Source organism: Macaca mulatta, chromosome 9, assembly GCF_049350105.2.
Source record: "Macaca mulatta isolate MMU2019108-1 chromosome 9, T2T-MMU8v2.0, whole genome shotgun sequence".
NCBI classification, from domain to species: domain Eukaryota; kingdom Metazoa; phylum Chordata; class Mammalia; order Primates; family Cercopithecidae; genus Macaca; species Macaca mulatta.
Genome location: NC_133414.1, coordinates 117987281 through 118004653, shown reverse-complemented (window position 1 = coordinate 118004653; position 17373 = coordinate 117987281). Strand labels below are relative to the sequence as shown.

General features: G+C 39.1%; 1 long non-coding RNA gene across 1 annotated transcript; it reads left to right on the top strand.

Annotated features, from left to right (window-relative positions):
• Window positions 1-6936: 6936 nt before the first annotated feature.
• LOC144331406 (uncharacterized) lies at window positions 6937-9393 on the top strand. The gene is made up of 3 exons (XR_013398503.1): window positions 6937-7111; window positions 8091-8237; window positions 9287-9393. It is a non-coding gene; the product is annotated as an uncharacterized LOC144331406 (long non-coding RNA).
• Window positions 9394-17373: the final 7980 nt, after the last annotated feature.

The window sequence follows — 17373 nt, the reverse complement described above, 5'->3', positions numbered from 1 at the left end:
TAATACATCGTTTTATGCCTGTAGCATATATACCTTTGGTGATACAAATTTCCCTTAATTCCTACAAGTGGAATTAATGAGCCAAAGCCTATGACTGTTGTTACAGTTTTTTTTTAATATATTAAGAAATTACTTTATAAAAGTACTATAACAATTCAAAAGTTTGGATTCCCAGTAAGTCAACACAGTTGACCATCAGCAAAATTAAAAATCTCCTCTAGTTCCTGGAAACCTCAAAAACAGGGAATACAATTTTATTTTCATGTCCTAATGAAGTGCTAGAATTAGGTCTATCATGTATCACTTAATAGTTCTAAATGGAGGCTTATTCACTAACAGTGGGATGTGATTGATTGACTCAACACTTGACTCAACACCATGAGTTCAGCATTATAAAACATCAGAATTAGAGAGTGGTGCTTTAATGCATCATAGATATGGTGTTTTCTTAGGTTCTACACAAGTATACCCTGAGATAAAGACTTAGGTACAATTTGAGAGTAGATCCCAGGAAACTCAAGTAAATGGAGTGGGAAAAGTCTAACAGGTAACAGAGGGAGCCGATAAAAGGTGTGCTAATGAGTGAGTGACGCCTTGGGAACCACTAGTTGCCTTTTAAAATGTTCTACATAATTACCTGTCATAGAAGTTGGGAAAACTGAGTATTTTTCTATCACCTTTAATCAGGTTGTCCTGGGTGTGTCACATTCCAGTATTTTCAGGATGTTCTGTTCTCCTGGCATTGGAGAAATTTGTCAGACAGGGAAACAAAAATACAACCCTCTGTAGTGAGAGGCTGTTAAGGTGTTTAGGATGTGTCCACTGAAGCTATAAGTGAATTCAGAGGTGGCCAAGTGAATATGTAGCATCTGCTGCCCCTGGGAATGAGGACCTCTTGCTAATAGTGTTTAATCCAAAGGAAGAATGAAACGAAAAACTCAGGACTTTCCTCTAGGAATTTGCCAAGCCTACAGCAAGCTCTGGCCATTATACTATGATTGAAAGTATAAGAGCTATTATTATATTATAGACTTGGTATAAATGTGAATATATCAATTGGTCAGAAGACTTTGGAATAGGAGAATCTGGTAAACTGAATTTTCAAGTTAAACAAAAAAAATTTAAAATAAAAGTTAAATATCTGGTTTTAATACTTGATAAAAATAGTTTTCCACAGTCAGAGTTGTTTACCGGTGTTTTTAAGTCAAATTTTTCATTTTGAAATAATTGCAGATTCATATGTAATCATAAAAATGTAGAAAGAGCCTATGTATCTTTTACCCAGTTTCCCCTAGTAATAACTTTTGCAAAACTATCATAGAGTATCAAAACCAGAATATCAAGAGTAATACAGTCAAGGCACAGCATTTCTATCACCACAAATATCCTTCCTGTTGCCCCTTTATAGCAACACCCACTTCACACTACCCTCTCCTCTTCCTTAACCCAAGGCAGGTTTACAAGGTTTACAAGGTTCTACAGCAATACCACTATCTAATTCGAGCATATTTTCATCACCCCAGAAAGAAATATCATACCCGTTAGCAGTCACTCTTCTTTCCTCCCTTTCCCCAGCATGTGGCAATCACTAATTCACTTTCTGTTTTGTTTCTATGGATTTGCCTATTACAAGGGACATACAATGTGTGCTCATTTGTATCCGGCTTCTTCATTTAGCATAATATCTTCAGCCATGTGGTAGTATGTGTTAGAATTTAGTTCCTTTATATAGCTGCATAATATTTCATTGTACAGATATACGACATTTAGTGTGTCCATTCATTAGTTGGTGGATATTTAGGTTGTTTTGGCTATTATGAAAAATGCTGCTCTGAACATTTGTGCACATGTTTTTGTGTGAATGTTTTCTTTTCTTGTTTGTTTTATCTGTTTTAAAAAGGACAATTCAATACATGTGAGTAAATAGTTTGATGTTTAGGACCTGAGAAATTATTGAGATTATCTTTCTGAGAATCAATTGTTTTAGTACACAGACCAGGTATGAAAAACCGTATGGAAGTTTGAGTTGAACATGAGTTAAGTGTAGGATATACCCTCAGGTTTTATAATTCCTTTAACAAATCGTTATTTATTGATATTTGTTAATGTTTTTAATAAGCAAAGTGTACAGATGTAAGTGAATATACACACGAAGTCATACTTTTTATGTTCTAGTTCTTTGAGATTTTTACATGACTGAGTTAATAACACACGGAAATGCTTGGAACTTGAACTGCTCTCTGAGCAAGAATCTAAAGATGAATTACAAAAGTTAGTAGAAATCATTTTAAAGAAATAGAGATTTTGGTTAAAGTAAAGCTAAACTAAAAATATTCAACATACTATTACAAAATAAAGATAATTCTGCCAGGTGCGGCGGCTCACGCCTGTAATCCCAACACTTTGGGAGGCCGAGGTGGGCGGATCACAAGGTCAGGAGATCGAGACCATCCTGGTTAACACAGTGAAACCCCGTCTCTATGAAAAATACAAAAAATTAGCCGGGCATGGTGGTGGGCACCTGTAGTCCCAGCTACTCGGGAGGCTGAGGCAGGAGAATGGCGTGAACCCGGCAGGCAGAGCTTGCAGTGAGCCGAGATAGCGCCACTGCACTCCAGCCTGGGCGACAGAGTGAGACTCCGTCTCAAATAAATAAATAAATAAATAAATAAATAAATAAATAAAAAGATAATTCTGTTTAACATAAGCGAGATTGGTCTGAAAACAGCGAGAGAAAAATCATAATCACAAGAAAAAAGTTGGCTGTGTCTCTCCAAGCTCCACTGGAACAGAGAGAATTAGGTCAGCAATATTTGAGTATTATACTGCCATTTGAAAGGCTATCCCTGCTGTGCAGATGGACATATCAGGCTGTTTTTGTCTCACACCGTTAAGCCTAAAATCGTCTAATTCACTCTCTTTATTCTAATTCCATACTAATCAAGCAACCTTCTGATTATAATTTGGTTTCCCGCACTGGTCTGCCTACAGGGTGAAAATGTGCTGGCCATTCTAATGCGAGTATTCCAGGCCACAGGGTGACTGCATTTCTCACTGTAAGTTAATGAATCATCATCCTGATCTACATTATTCTTGTGAGACACAAGGCTTGTCTTGTGATGATGTGATCTGGTTTGTATGCCCAGAAGACTGAGGTCCACAGATAGCTTTTCACCACAGACGCTTCTCAGTGGGGCTTCTCAAGGTATCCCCATTGAGCCCCAGGTCCCAAACTCCAACATCACCCTTCACTGACCATTTCCTATTCAAACATCTGTTTGCTGTTGGTCATGACTATCAGGCTGAAAACGCCCACAGGTAAAACTTTTACTGTAAAAATTCAAAAGGTCTTCGTCTCTCATTACCATCTATTTCAGTACTTCTTTACTGATGAGACAGGAAAAAAAGAGGAGATTTTAAAAAAATTATTTCTGGACATCATTTCTGAAATCATTCGACAACTTCATACAAACTCAGTTCCCAAACTTCCTGAGAAGAGGAAAGGTCAGAGAGGGAGAGGACAAGAGACTATGTGGCAGCTCAGGGGAGTATGTGAGATCAGAGACCCTGGAATCTCGCTGCTTGGATTTTAATTCTGGCCTCACCATATGTGATCTTTACCAAGATACATGAGGTTTTCTATGCTGTAGTGTCCACATCTGTATTAATAAAATGGAGCATTGATAGCATCTGGCTTGTAGAGTTGTTATGAGCATTAAATTCAGTAAAAAGTTTTAGTTAAATGAACACATAGTGAGTCTTCGCACCTTTTTTTTTTTTTTTAACTTATTGTACCTACCAAATATGTTAAACTGTTGGCTTAACCTTCCGAGATTTGACCTACCAGTTTTATAGGCCTTGAGTACCAATCTGCAACATTACTTTTCTGGGTGGCTGTTGTAAAGCAGTGTTAACTTTGCACCTCTGTTAAGCTCACATTAGAAGCCTCTTTGATTCATTCTCTGGGATTTCAGCTAAAGCAAGGTTACGATGCGGAGGTAGAGGATTTGCCTCTGTGCAGTGTTGTTGGACTGTACTCTCAGATCTGCCAAGGGGAGCTTTCTAACTTGGTCTTTATCTGAAACCCTAGTCTACGCTCCCAGATTCAGTGGAAGAATCAAAATGACAAGTAACGGCTGAATGTATTGACCTCTAAGATTCCTTCCAACTCTGGCCCCTAGGAGCCATGTCTGTTAACATCCATGCAATTTCTTTTCCCTCTTACTGGTCAGTGGTCTCAGATCAAGCTGAATCCATGTGCGAACCAGTGGGGATTCTTCCAGAGAATAAGAAACCTGATGGCCTGCTATTGCTCTGGATTATGATGTGGGTTCCCACAATTTTGGAACACAAAGACCTAAGGTTTGAATTAATGTTATGTAAGCATTTTATTTTCCTGTAGGCAAAAAAAAAAAAAAAAGCTTGTGGTAATTTTTATCTTAATCTGTTGACAGTTGTTGCTACTGTCCTGCAGTGTAGACAACACCAGAAGTGGGCATGTTTAAAAAACAATAATTTCCATAGCATTTTCTGGACTTATTTGCATTACAATTTGGCAGCAACAATTATTCTATAGGTCTTAAACACAATAGATAGCCTACTTGGGCATTTTCCAAGTGATAGTGAAATGACTAAAAAGAGAAATTTTCTGTCTTCCCACATTCCTATACCTTGCTTATTGTCAGTAGAGTTGCTCCAGGTATAATCTCAAGTATTAAAATTGGAAGAATGTCAGTTTCACTAGCTGTTTGCCAGATTCAATGTGATGTAAAGTATTTTAAAATCTGCAGTGATGACTTTTTGTGTAATGCACTATTCTGTCTCAACTGAAGGAAACAATTACATTTTAGTGTTAGGTAGATAATTGTCTTTTTATGTTAACATGATTCAGACTTATGCGCCTACCTTTGCAATTCAGAATATTACTTTTGTGTAGCAAAAGTGAACATCTTTAGGATTTCTTAATATAAAGGCAGCACTGGAAACTTCACTTTAAAAATATATGCAACATATGCTGGAAATATTGTGATAGAGATATTTACTCTTACTACTCAGTTTACAGAAAAGCAATATATTTGCTTCCCAAGTGCCTAGTTCTTACACTCAATGAACCTAAATCATTCTGTAACATTCACAGGAAATGAAAATTTATTTTTGGAAAAGCAGTAGATTAAAAGTAAAAAGAAGATGAGCCAGAAGGTGTTATCTCTTCATCCTGAGCATCTGTGTATCCAATGTCTTCCAAACTTCTGCCAAGTTCTTCTCAAATTTTGGGCCTTCCAGGTTGTCCTTCCTGCATAAATGGAAATAGTCTTGAGGATAAAATGTCTCAGCAATTCAGTTTCTATATTAAAAGCATAGTTTTTGTTTTTAAATCAGTGACTTCTGCAAACAGCACTGGAATACACCTGTGGTCCCCAAACTTCGTTCCAAATAGCAGCTTGTAAGTCTACCGTTAAAATAGAATCATTTTGTTAACCATTTTCTGTTTCCCATCAAAAACACAGGTCACTAGAGAGACCAAACCCTGCTATTAACATCTTGGTGACTTTATTAGTTTACTTAGCAACATTTATTGAGTATATATTATGTTCCAATCATTGAGCTGGGGGAGAATTGGCATTCCCAGTGAGTATGTGATGCCTCTACCTAAAAACATCCTGTTTATTTTGCCCATGTAGAAGAAAGATCCATATGCAAAGCTTCTATGCAGAAATGTACTCTGGTGTAGTGGCAGAGCAGGCCTTATTTAAATCCACTTCATGAACTCTTTTAACAACTGGCAGTTCCACAGTCTTACCTCCTTGTCTCCCTTGGTTCATTTATAAATAATTTGCATGCTGCTTCAGTTCTGTGTTTGGGGAGTAAACTGAAATCTATTTACCAAAATGATTAATATCCACTCCTACTCAGTGGTATATATAAAAAACTTATTTTTTGCGAATAACTCATTTACTTGAAAAATTGAGTATATTAAAAAGGGTGAAAAGATCTGTTTTTGTTATCTGTGTTCCATGGATCTTTGAAGTAAAAGTAGAAAGGCTCTTGGGGATCCTCAATTCACCCCCCTTATACTACTCATGAGGGATGAAGGGACTGGGAGCTGACACCCCCAAGATCTCTTTCTATATCCTCAGACAGTTCCTTTGAGATGTGAAAATATTTCCTCCTTAGATTGTTCAATCCCTGCCGGGCGCGGTGGCTCAAGCCTGTAATCCCAGCACTTTGGGAGGCCGAGACGGGCGGATCACGAGGTCAGGAGATCGAGACCATCCTGGCTAACACAGTGAAACCCCTTCTCTACTAAAAAAATACAAAAAAACTAGCCGGGCGAGGTGGCGGGCGCCTGTAGTCCCAGCTACTGAGGAGGCTGAGGCAGGAGAATGGCGTAAACCCGGGAGGCGGAGCTTGCAGTGAGCTGAGATCCGGCCACTGCACTCCAGCCTGGGCAACAGAGCGAGACTCCGTCTCAAAAAAAAAAAAAAAAAAAAAAAATAGATTGTTCAATCCCTGATTTTAGCAAAGAAGAAAACAAACAAACAAAAAACAAGGATGTCAAACTATATCAGAATGCCATTTTTCCTTGGGTGTAGTTCATTAGAAAAGATGCATAGCCCAAAATATCATAAATTTAGAGTGTAAAAATGACTAACATTTACACTGTTAATTATTTGTTTTGTGTGTCTACTTTGTGGACTGACTGGGTTAGTTCCTCTTTTTCTTCAGTGATAAGGAATTCCGCAAGTACAATTCTGATATTCTTTAAGTTTTATCCTACCTTAAGTGGTGCGTTTAGCCTTTGTACTAATGAAAAAAAAAAAATAATGTTCTTGGGATCTGGGTCCTGCCTGTTCTACCGCTGACTTGCTGTGTGATCCTAGGTACGTTATTTGTCCTCTCTGGGCCTCAGTTTTCTCTTTAGTATAAAGAGTGACAGGCAATGGCCAATGGCTTCTACAATCCCTTTCATCTTAGACAGTCCAGGATTGGGATACCGTGACACCAAGCCCCTTCCTTGGTTGTCTGGCACAGTGCTGCCATGTATCATCTCAGGAACTTTCATTTATTTCCCTTTGTGTCCAAACACCAGAAAGACTTTCTGAGTTGCTTGGTAAGGTCAACTCTCTGGAAAAAGGAGTTTAACCTGTTATTTTGCCCCCAGGTATAACACTGTCAATTTGTTTTTAAAAATAAAATTTGGATGTTATTTTTATCCTGCTTTAAAACGTTTTTTTTTTTTTTTTGAGATGGAGTCTCTGTCACCCAGCCTGGTGTGCAGTGGCACAATCTTGGCTCACGGCAAGCTCTGCCTCCTGGGTTCACACCATTCTCCTGCTTTAGCCTCCCAAGTGGCTGGGATTACAGGTGCCCGCCACCATGCCTGGCTAATTTTTTGTATTTTTCTTTTTTTTTTTTTTGTAGAGGCAGGGTTTCACCATGTTAGCCAGGATGGTCTTGATCTCCTGACCTCGTGATCCACCCACCTCAGCCTCCCAAAGTTCTGGGATTACAGGTGTGAGCCACTGCACCTGGCCCTTTAAAACATTTTTGAGAACTCCTTAACAAGGCCCCTAAGCCCACAGAATGTCATTCTTGAGTACCTTTCTCTACTCATTTCTCACCACTTCCTCCTTTCCTTTCATGCTCTAGGCATAATTAAATGTTCTCAACTCCCATATCAACACTAACATGCTGCCTTCTGCCTTATCCCAGCAAACCTCTTGTCCTCTGTGATTGGCCTGACTCCTACTGATCATCCACATTATAGCTTCAGTGTTGCTTCTGGGACATATTTCCCGAATACCTAACACTGCAGAGACAGGTCCTGGTGCTCATTGTAGGTGCCCCCACAGCTCCCTGGATCACTTTCTAATATTTTTTTACCCATTATTTCAAATATCACTTGTATTTTTTCCACTTCCATTTTATTTTCTGTTGCATGCTATAGTTCTAATTATAGGGCAGGATGTAGAACAGGCACTCAGTAAATATTTGCAGCATAAATGAATAAAGAAAAGAACAAATGGAATTAGAAAGAAACTTATAATGCTTAAGAGTTCAAAAGGTATCTCTCTCCATCTCCCAACTAGCCAAGGTGTTCTTCAGCCTTCCCTAGGCTAAACTTTGTCCACTGGATCAATAGCAGGTTATCAACAAAGACAAGAACATGATCTTCAGAATGAACCAGATCATCTTCTTGGGTAGCCCTTTTTGGACATCTCTATGAAATTCTGCAGGTATTGTGCCATTCTCCTGCTTCAATACCCTGATTGTCTCCCTATTTCCAATTATTTCTATTCACAATTTTTCCTCTGGCTGGTATGAAATATCTTTCATGATCACAACCCATGCAGCCTATTTAATATCCTTTTCCTTTTCCTCCACAGTTGGTACTATGTACTCCAAATATTGGGACATCTCACTGTCACATCCCCATGTTCATCTTAAGCATGGTTTTTCTACTTGAGATGTTCCCATTTCCTTCCAGAAATCCTAACCCTACTTACTCCTCAAGGAGCATTGTGAGCTTCTGTTACATCATTTGAATTGTGCAGCTTACCGGACTCACCAGTTGGCATTGAGGGAACCTCTACATCTGGCGGGGAGTGGGGGGGTCTCAATTTACCTTTGTCCAAGTTCAATCCAGAGAAAGGTTTTGTGGTACTCAGGTTAGGTTTTTAAAAATGTAATTTTTTGCCAAAGTTCAAAAAACAAGAGGGCGTGCACTAAAATAAGAATTTATTGGGCATCTCTTGTAAAATATCAGGAGAGCTAGCAATAGCAGGTTGCCAGAGGCTAAACTTTCATAGAGCAACATTTGATGCTGAGTTGCACCCTTCCCCTCAAATGGGCCATGACCTATCGAGTTGCCATCATCTCACCTAATCCAAGTATGTTACTTGCTAGGCCCCACATGCATTTGAGTTTGAAGACCCTGTTTTCCCTTTCCCAGTTTGGGAAAGGCATAAGACAATTACTCCCTGAATGAGGAGCAGTGCTCACTATGCACACATAAATTTATCTTTTGACTGATTTTTTTCTCTTAACATTATTCAGGTAACATGAGTACTGAAAGAATTCATTGTCTCCATCTTCCTTGTACAGAATGTTCACAGATTCTTGGTGGCCACTGAGATAACAGGGAGGTGCAGACAGAGAGAGATTTCAAAGGCTTCAAGCTATTGCTTAACAACATACACTCCTTTAAAAATACAGAAATTCATAAAAATGCCAACTGTTGGAAATTCAGTTTTCTTTTATAAATCATTCTCTCTCTTTTTGGCAGCTGAAAGCTGACACACATAATTATTTCCTGTAAGATACTGAAGAGAAAAAAGCCCAGGAGATATTGTCGAGGCTGTTTCTGGGGTGGGATCGGGGAATAGGAGATGAGTAAGTAATGAAGACTTTCCTGCATAATAGCAAAATTGTTATTCATACTGTATGACAATTATTAGTTATTAGTTACTTACATTTTCTCAAAACACAATACCATTCTAATTCATCTGTGCCCAATTTAGAGAGTAGCTCTAACTTCTTCCATAATATTATTGCTGTAATTTTTTGTGAATACCTCCTAGACCATTCAGTGGACAGCAAACAGTGGCCAGTTCAGGAGACACTGACAAGGACAGAGAAGCCACAAAAGATTTACACTTGAAAGCAAGATTTAGTTTATTCTAGAGGTGCCCAGAATCAGGAAAATAGATAGAAATTGAGAAGTTGGAGATTTAGACTTAATATATTAAAGCATTTTAAACTACATCAAGTAATCTGAAAATAGTCTAGGCTTTCTTGAGAGTTGATGAGTTACCTGTCAAAAGAGATGTTCTAGAAGACATGGGGGCAGGGGGGTGGGACAGAGATGGATGAGGAAAAATTAAATTTTTATTTTTATTTTTTTAAGACAGAGTCTTGCTCTGTCACTCAGGCTGGAGTTCAATGATGCGATCTCAGCTCACTGCAACCTCTGCCTCCTGGGTTCAAGTGATACTCCTGCCTCAGCCTCCCAAGTAGGTGGGATTACAGGCACCCGCCACTACGCCCAGCTAATTTTTGTATTTTTAATAGAGACGGAGTTTCACCATGTTGGTCAGGCTGGTCTCAAACTCCCAACCTCAGGTGATCTGCCCGCCTCAGCCTCCCAAAGTGCTGGGACTACAGGTGTGAGGCATGGTGTGTGGCCGATGAGAAATTACTTAATGGGGACAGTGTACTTTTTTTCTGGTTATGGATACCCTGAAAGTCTGACTTCACTGCTAGGCAATCTACACATGTAACAAAATTGTACCTGTACACCACAGATTTATAGAAAACAAAATACATAAATCTATTTTTAAGAAAAGAATACATTGGATTGCCATCTGTAGGTAGTAGGTACTGAAACACCTTCTGTAGGTTGGTTCATAACCTCCCAGGTCACAGGTCACTTCTAGCCTAGCTACATAAGGCAATTTTATGCCTCTCAAACTCTAAAAAGAAATCCGTTCATATTTATTAAAATTTTAATGATGGTTTATACTAGTTGTTAGAGTTATGAGTCCTTTTAAATTTCTTCTTTAGAACCTTCTGAATATTCTAAAAATGAGCACACATAATTTCTCAAACAGAAAAAATAACAAGTTTCAAAGAGAAAGTATTTCCTTTGGGTTGCCTAAGGAAGCCAGCACTGCTACTTGAACTTAGACTATCAAACATACAACTTTGAATCTTTGCAATAGCTAGGTATTGCATAAGAATAGCTGCGCTATAATGGAGCTTCAAAACCTCTAATTTAAAGACCACCTTCTCCATAAATTGTGTCCTGGTTATCTCAAGAGGGCAGGATCTCTTCCTCCAGAATTCCTTATAGCTAGCATCTATGTAACTACTTACGGCCTGAAATTAATTGTTATCCTCTCTTGTGTGCTTATTCTGCTTACCCAACTAGGCTGTAAACCTTGAGAAAGTAAAGTGTCCCGTGGCAGCAATTAGCAGAGTATTTAGGGGACTTGTAGATATATAATTTAAATGCCTCCAGAGTGTCCATTTTCAAACAAAGATAACCAGGTCTCTCTGACAGGTTTATTTTTGTTCTTCTTTATAATATTATAGATTTCATTCCATTACAAAAAATAACTAAAAATAAATACATTGAAAACATATGCATGAAGTTTTGCACAGATATAATTATAGGGTTTTTCACAAACAAAGAATATTTGATGTATGTGTGTCTATGTGTGTGTGAGTATTCCCTCAATACACGGGGAAATTATGGTGCATTACCTCACACACTAATCAGAAAGTTATTTGCATTGGGTTTTAGAGTGGAATATATTTCTTTATAATATTCTCTTGCCATTCTCAAGCTAAACTACTTGTCTTTGTTTGAGATAATGTTCTCCCATCCTTGCTATTCTTATTATCATTTTCACTTTTCCTAAGCACAAACAAACAAATGAGAAGAGAGGACAGGAGACATACTTCAAGTGTATATTGTAGATCAGGGCTGTTAACTATTCTCAAACACATTAATATATATTCTCATTGTGGAGAAAAGTACAAATTTAAGAGATGTCTTGTGAAATTATGCTTGGGAGCATAGTTATAGTCAAAGAACACTTAGAAATGTCACTAATTTAATTTCCATTAAAATATCTTTTTCCAAAATACTGTACTTTAAACAGATGAGTTTTGTGTGCTAAACCAGGGTAATGCTGATATTGGTCATTTTTGGTGTGTTTCTGTTTTCATGATGATAATTATCTCTGGATAAAACATATTAAGCCAATCAAGCTCATCCAATTTTTCTTTTGAAGAAATAGTAAACCAACTATTTTTGGTGCAGCTCAATGTAGGCAATTTTCAACCCACCCTACAGTGGCTGTTAGATAATAATTGATCAATGTGAGGTACAAAAGCATGGTTCTGTTGCCTCAAAGCTTGACAAATTCCATGGTGTGATTTACATGTTGGTGCTTCTCAAGGGAGCAGCGTGAGGATAGACCTCATCTGAATCCATGTGTTTGCTGCTCTTTTCTCTTCTCTAATCGGCTTCTTGCACTCACAGATTTCTCCATGGAACACTCCTTTGACAAATGGCTTGCACACAAATCCCTCTCTCTGGCTCTTCTTTTCAGGAATAAAACCTAAGACAAATAACCTTAAAATTAGAGTGAAGGAAATAAATTATGTGCTTTGACAATAAGTGTTTGAAAATAATACTTATAGTAGGTAAGTGATATAGTTTGAATGTGTGTCCCCACCAAATCTCATGTTGAAACATAATCCCCAATATTGGAGATGGGACCTGGTGGGAGGTGTTCAGATTATGAGGGCGGATTCCTTATGAACGGCTTGGACCATCCCCTTGGTGATAAATGAGCTCTCTCTCTCTTTGTTCTCAGGAGATCTGGTGGTTTAAAAACGTGTGGCACCTCTCCCTCTCACTCTCTCTTGTTTGCTCCTTTTCTTGGCATGTGACGTGCCTGTTCCCCCTTTGCCTTCTGCCATGATTAGAAGCTTCCTAATACTGCTATGCTTCCTGTGTAGTCTACAGAACCCTGAGCCAGTTAAACTTCTTTCCTTATAAATTACCCAGTCTCATGTATTTATTTATAGCAGTGCAAGAATGGCCTAATACAATAAGAATGTCTGGGATAGCCAAAATCGAGAAGTAACAGAGGTTTTGACTTTAGAGCAGTGGTTCCCAACTGGGAGAAATTTACCCAACGCAGGGCATTTGGCAACATCTGGAGACATTTTGGTTGTGATGAGCCTGGGGATGGAAGTAGATGCTAGCAAGCAACTAGTGCATCGAAGTGAGGGATGCTACTAAGCATTCTGCAATGCACAGGACATCCACCTACAGCAAAAAGTTACCAGGCTCAAAATGTCCATAGCACTGCTGCTGAGAAACACTGCTGCAGACCCAGCATCCTTGCTAATTCTTTGCATGTGTGTGAATGTGCCATATACGGTCCTTTAGTCACACTACATTGACCCCACTTCAGATTTAAAGGGAGTTTATCCACTTTTGTGCCTCTGACTTCATAGAATTTTACGAAAGACATATGCAATTTAGAGGTCAAAAAAATCTACCCAGCTGGGCGCGGTGGCTCACGCCTCTAATCCCAGCACTTTGGGAGGCTGAGGCGGGCGGATCACCTGAGGGCAGGAGTTTGAGACGAGCCTGACCAACACGGAGAAACCTCGTCTCTACTAAAAATACAAAATTAGCTGGGCATGGTGACTCGTGCCTGTAATCCCAGCTACTCGGGAGGCTGAGGCAGGAGAATCAGTTGAACCCGGAAGGAGGAGGTTGCGATGAGCTGAGATCGCGCCATTGCACTCCAGCCTGGGCAACAAAAGTGAAACTCTGTCTCAAAAAAATCTACCCAGACATAGGTTGGAATGCATTCAGAAAACAGCTATAGGGAATACTTGATGGACCAAATCAAACTTTTCTTTTTGAGAAACTAAACTTTCCTTTTTGATATTTAATTTTCTTCAGTGAGGTAATTGCCCCTTTCTTCTCACTCTGCACCTCCAATGCCTAGCACCATTCTTGTTTGAGAAAAGGACCAACTCAGATCTAGCTTGATTTGTATCATGTACCTGCAAAGCAATTAACTGGGGTAAATTTTGTTTTGTTTTATTGTATTTTTTAGATTTTTCTGACACAATGAAGTTAGAATGTTTTGTTCTGAATGCATTTGTGTATCATATCTGTGTAAATATGTGTGTGTGTGTGTATATGAATATGCATACTCATATGTCTATGCCATTCTATAATAATTATTCATATTAATATCCTCAAAGAATATGAATCCTTCTTTAGGGAAAAAAAGTAAAATTAAGTATGAAATTCTATTTGGGAACTCTAGAACTGGTGCATCTGTTATGAACATCCTTGGTAATCTCAGGTATTCTAACCACACACCCAAAAACAACAGTGAATATGATTTCTGCTACCTTATTTCTTTTCTGGGACAATACACAGTCTCACTGTGTTTGAAATATATCACTCAAATCATCCTATGTGCAGGGGCATTTTGAGTTGGCTGACTCCCTTTTGTGTTGTTTCTGAATCCATCCGGTGCTCCAGTGCAATGGATTTCCAAAGATTATATGACAGAAGTAGAGCTATTAGACCAGTGGCTGACAGCCCCCGTCTAGCTCATCATGGGGTCAAATGGAATTCAGGAGGGGGCTGGCACGCAGGAAGTGGGGCACTGCAGTGGCAACTTAGGCAAATTTGATGTGTGAAAATTCAGGTTTATGCAAATGCTAAATCGATTATTGAAAATAATTCTTCACTTTGTAGATTTAATGATAGAGTTTCTTTAAATTGCATTACTCCAAGAATATTTACAATATAACTTAATTTTCAACAAAAAAATTATACAGAATGTTCCAGGAAATGGTTCTTTTCAGCACTAAAATTATAAATCACAGGCAGTGTTAGGAGAGATCTTATTGATTACACAGCTTAAATTCTAACATTTTAGCTCTGAGGAGAAGTTCTTTAAGAAGGATAATGTCCAGTATTTGAGATATCATGGAAACTGACTGGAAAGTTTCTGCTTTATAAATAAGGGACCATATACCTAGAGGGGCTTGGCCTGGGCTAATGATGACTTTTCTGCACAGAGTATTTCTTTCTTTTTTTTTTTTTTTTTTTTTGGAGAATTTCCACAGGTACTGTCCAATCTGGGAATCAACAACTCCCTAACGACTCTTACAACTCCTAAGTCTGTTACTAGCCTCAATACCAAAATTATCAGCCTTTCTAGGGAGATAATCTATCAACCTGATGGTTCAATAAATGCTTGTTAAATTGCATTGAACCAGGTTTGTTCACCCATCCATCCCACTGTGATAGACTCTGGGGATACCCTGGCAAAAACATACAGAGAAGTTTAAGTAGACCAGCTACTCTCTGATGGGTAATTGTGGCACAATTCTAAGACAAAGACTGAGAAAGGCCTTAGCACTTCAAAACACTTTCCTCATCTGCTCTCTGAAGCTTGAAGTTCTTTAAATAGTAATGGGCATCTTTAGGAGGAAATGTATTCTATGGAAAGCAAAGTTGCTTAAGCATTTAACTGAAATAGAGAGTGAAAAGTGATTCAAGTATTAGGCAAAAGTGCTAGGTTAGATGTCCATTGTCCTGGACCTCAAGGGTACTTGTCTTCCCTACAGCTCTTCCTCCCTCTTTCTAGTAACAGACACAGGCTACTTGGTGATAGGGGCTGGCCAGAACCTCCTCTGAGTAAGTGGATTATCTCTACACCTTGACTACATTTATTTATCCAAGGATGGACTCATGACCTATATTGGGCCAGTAAAGGCATTTCCTAAGATTTTTAAACTGGGATCTGGGATTTTCTCAGAGGCCAGAACTGCCAGTGACCCTACTTCTTGCCAAAAGTAGGAAACAGAGCTGCAAGTCAGCCTTGAGAGAAGGAGCCTTCATGCATGATAATGTCTATATCCAGAAAGAATTAAGGATGGTTAAGTGGTTAAAAATGCAGGTTTTAGAGTCAGATGCCGAAGGTCAACCCTATAGCTTCCCATTAATTCTGTGACCGTAATAAAGTTATGTGTTTTCTTTTTAGCTCAGTTTCACCTTCAGTAATGTGGGAATAACAGTGTCTTATCCCATAGGGCTGTAGCAGATTAAAGATATCTCAAAAGCTTTGATATTCCTCCCATGGAGAATTGGGGTCTATGCCTCCTCTTCTTGAGTCTTGGAGGGCACTGTGACTGCTTTAGAATACAGGTTCTTCTGGCCCAGGCCTGAAGAATCTGGCACTTTTGCTTTCTCTCTTGTAAGACCCCTTTTCATATCACTGAGGCACCTTGTAAAAAGTCTATACTCTACTGGAGGGACAAGGGAGAGGTTCTGAAACCACATGGAGAATGAAAGAACCAGTCTTCCAGCCGAGCCCAGCATTCTAGTCATTCCCACACATGTGCTATGGATGTGAGAGGAACCATCTTGGATAGTCTAGACCTGCCCAGCCTCAGTGGAATAGCAACAAGTGACTTATGCCAATGCTGTATGGCATATATAGTGTAGTGCCACACCTGCATGAATTTCTGACCTACACACTCTTGAGATATGATAAAGTGGCTGTTGCTTCAAGTTACCAAGATGACTCAACAGAGTTGTTTTAAGATGAAATAAGTTAAAATAAAGTTCTGTAAATAGTGGCCTGCCAATAGCAATGTTTGATAAACTAGTTATCATTGTTGCCCTGGTTCTGATCATTCCCAAAATTTCATTGTTTCACTCCTTATTCAATACTGAGCAACCCCACTATTGTATTGTGTTAGGCCATTCTTGTATTGCTACAAAGGAATACCCGACATTAGATAATTTATAAAGAAGACAGGTTTAATTGGTCCTGCAGGCTACGCAGGAGCATAACACTGGCATCTGCTCAGCTTCTGCTGAGGCTTCAGAAAGTTTAATATCATGGCAGAAGACAAAGTGGAAGCAAGCATCTCACATGGCGAGAACAGGAGCAAGAGAGAGTGGCGTGGGAGGTGCCACACACCTAAACAACCAGATCTCGTAGGTACTCACTATGGCAAAGACAGAACCCGGCTGTGAAACATTGGCCTCTATGATCAAAATACCTCCCACTAGTCCCCAACTTCAACACTGGGGATTACATTTCAACATGAGATTTATGTGAGGACAAATATCCAAACTATATCACTAATAAATTCCTAAGTTTCCTTTTAATCTCTTTAGAGTCAGGGTGCTGCCACTTGTCTTAAACTGGGTTCAGCTTCATGCTAATATGATGTTTAAGATACGTATCAACCCTGAGATTCTAACTCTACATGGATGGTCTATAACACAAGTCACACAAATCTGTGTGACGTGTTACAGAATTTTCTCCTTCATCTTTGTTGTGTCTTTTTAAATCTGTCATTTTTTTTATGATGTGCCACCAATCTGTATCCTCGTAAAGGAAACTTTTTTTTTTTGAGAGGGAGTCTCGCTCTGTTGCCTAGGCTGGAGTACAGTGGCGCAATCTTGGCTTACTGCGTCCTCCGCCTCCCAGGTTTAAGCAATTCTCCTGCCTCAGTCTCTCTAGTAGCTGAGATTACAGGCACCTGAAACCATGTTGGGCTAATTTTTGTATTTTTAGTAGTGGTGGGGTTTCACCATGTTGGCCAGGCTGGTCTTGAACTCCTGACCTCAGGTGATCCACCTGCCTCAGCCTCCCAAAGTGTTGGGATTACAGGTGTGAGCCACTGCGTTTGGCCCAAAAAGAAACGTTTTACATCCAAAACTTACATAGGCACAAGTTCTGCCTTTTGCCTTTTTTTCCACTAGTATATAATTTGTAGAGAGTAGTACTCTCCATGTTAGCA